The 2,728-nt window shown below is 38.3% G+C and overlaps 1 long non-coding RNA gene across 1 annotated transcript; it reads right to left on the reverse strand.

Moving 5' to 3' along the window:
• Window positions 1-239: 239 nt before the first annotated feature.
• Window positions 240-2,314, reverse strand: LOC112182949. Its single transcript, XR_002929620.2, has 3 exons — window positions 2,196-2,314; window positions 1,542-1,603; window positions 240-440 (listed from the first exon to the last, which is right to left on the reverse strand). It is a non-coding gene; the product is annotated as an uncharacterized LOC112182949 (long non-coding RNA).
• Window positions 2,315-2,728: the final 414 nt, after the last annotated feature.

Below are 2,728 nucleotides of genomic sequence, written 5' to 3' on the forward strand. Positions count from 1 at the left end.
GGCATCTACGGCTTTATATCATTTTGGCTGATTTGCCCCTAAAAATTTGACGGAAAGTACACTCACTGACAGGACCCACCCCGGATTTCACCCCAAAATCCGAAGTGGCCCTGCGGGGCCCACCTTAGAAGAAATTCTACCAAAAATTTGGTGGAACTTCCCCTAAAAGTAGGCTACCCAAAACCTGTAGGAAAACATTTACACTTCTAAATCATCCATCCTTATTCTCCTGGAGCCACCCTGCTCCCCAAATTACAACATCAACCAAAAATCACATAACACAAATCACAACTTAAATAACATTAATTTCCTCAGGTAATCATAGCAATTCTAACACCAAGGGTAATTAAGGAAAACCTAAATCAAATAAAATTGCAGAAGCCATGTTGTTGACTATGCCTCAACTCCAATGTACGCCCAACCTCAACTACGCCTGCAAACTGGGCATTTGAAACCGAAGGGCCCAGGGGAAAGTAATTTAAAAACATGTTAGAGTGAGTGGACAAAAATAAACGACTAAATAAATAAATTAAAAGAAAATGAATTGTATTACTTCCCCACGAATTTAAATTCATAAAACTTCGATGCATGCAACGTTTATAAAACGTATGTCTTTAAAATCGGAGTCTCGTGAAAACATACTAGTCCCCGCTGGCTAAAAGAATCGGACTAGCCCCGCTAGTCAAGTAACAAATAAAAGGATATGGGGAAGGGATGTCACCATACGGGTAAAGGAACCCCTAACCTCGACTGCCACCCACACATAGATTGTGTGAGGAGGAGACTAGTAACCTCGACTACCACTCACAAACACAAGTGAGTGAGGAGGAGAATAAGCTACCTCAACTGCCACTCACAAACACAAGTAAGTGAGGAGGAGACCTAGTAATTGGACCCCGGTATGGTGAAGGAAAACATTCAAAATCCATAAAATCCGAAAGGCTTCCCCAATCTCTCACGAGAAAAAAAATATATATATATATACCAATGACGTGACCCCGCACGCCAAAATATTCTCAAATCCGTAACCAAAACCGGAAATTAGTATAAGCAAATCCCAATTCTAAAAATCTCTCAAAAACTCCAAGAAACAAACCAAATCCAAAAATCATTAATTAGGCATTCCCAATGCCAAAACGGAAAGTCAATAAATAAATGAGAAATCCAACTCCATCGAAAACTCATCTCGAAAATCTTCCAGAAATCCAAAGTCGGCGATTAAAAAATATATTTAATCCTGAAAATTCCTCAGAAAACGAATCGCTGGAAACCATATAATAATCATATTCTCCAAATCGAGCATAATAAACTTTGATTCAAAAATCCCATTGACATAGTAATAAAATATTTAAATCCGTTTAATATGCTCGATAAATTAAAACAATAATTTAAGTTACAACTTCAGTTCCCAAAACAAAACAAGACAAATTAACAATAATTTTCTGAAAACAAAATATAATCACATGGAATTAAATAACTAAATAATTAATGCGGGAAAAACAATTGCATGCATCCTTATTTAAAAGCAAAGGTCCACTCACAGTACTATTCAGGTGATCACGCATACGAGTTTCTTCATCGAGCAAGAGTTCGGTATGTTGGCCTGTACACAATTATTTTTTGTGAATAACTATTCAACAATTAAATACGATTCCCAAAATTAAATCCTCATAAATCATCTCTCCACTTCTTCTCGGATTCATCCCAACTTTTACCTCCAATACCAATTCGTTATCTTAAAGGTTCCAAGGCAGAACCAAGAGATATCCGACGGTTGGATTCTCGTAAATCGATAATGGAATTCTAAATTCCAGAAATTCATAATCGATTAAAAACTTCTCCAATTCCAACCAAATTCACATATTCAACCTCTACAAAATTACAGGATTTAACTAGCTAACAATAGAATTTAAATTCTGTTTAAACGTCACCACTGTTCACGCACGGCACTGTTCACTCGGCGGTCAACTTCTCCGATGGTCACCAAATTTTGGCAGCAGCTTCATCTCAACCCCCCTAGCATTTTTCTCAACTACACCAAGTTCAGAAAACAACTAGAACTACCTCAACAATTAAGAAAACAGTTAACCCCAATTTGTGAATAGTTCCCGGATTTCAATCTCAAAAATCATCCAATAAATCTATGCAATATTATACTTAAAAGAAAACCCATGAGGTAAGGAAGAGATTAATACCATTTTTGCTGCTGAAAATTGCCGGAATCGGCGCTGGAAGATCTCTCTCTCTCTCTCTCTCTCTCTCTCTCTCTCTCTCTCTCTCTCTCTCTCTCTCCCTTCCTCTTTTTTTTTTTTTCCTCCCTTTCTGTCGTAGAATCCCTCCCTCCCTCCCTCCCTCCCTTCCTCTTTTTTTTTTTTTTTTTTCCTCCCTTTCTGTCGTAGAAGGTGGGGAGAATCTCTCTCTCTCTCTCTCTCTCTCTCTCTCTCTCTCTCTCTCTCTCTCTCTCCCTCTCCCTTCCTCTCTTTTTTCTTTCTGGTTTCTGTCGTAGAAGATGGGGAGAATGGCTGGAAATGGGGCTGATCAGCTCCTTATAATTAAGGTGTGCTGAAATGACCAAAATACCCCTCACACGAAAATACTCATAACTTTGGCATACGAACTCCATTTTTTACGTACCACATATGCACGCGCTCGGTTTAACGTCTCCTACAACTTTCATGAAGGAAATTTTCTCAAATTTTGACCCGAACAAAAAGTCAACTTTTAGGGC

This window comes from Rosa chinensis, chromosome 1 (genome assembly GCF_002994745.2).
Source record: "Rosa chinensis cultivar Old Blush chromosome 1, RchiOBHm-V2, whole genome shotgun sequence".
In the NCBI taxonomy this organism is placed as follows: domain Eukaryota; kingdom Viridiplantae; phylum Streptophyta; class Magnoliopsida; order Rosales; family Rosaceae; genus Rosa; species Rosa chinensis.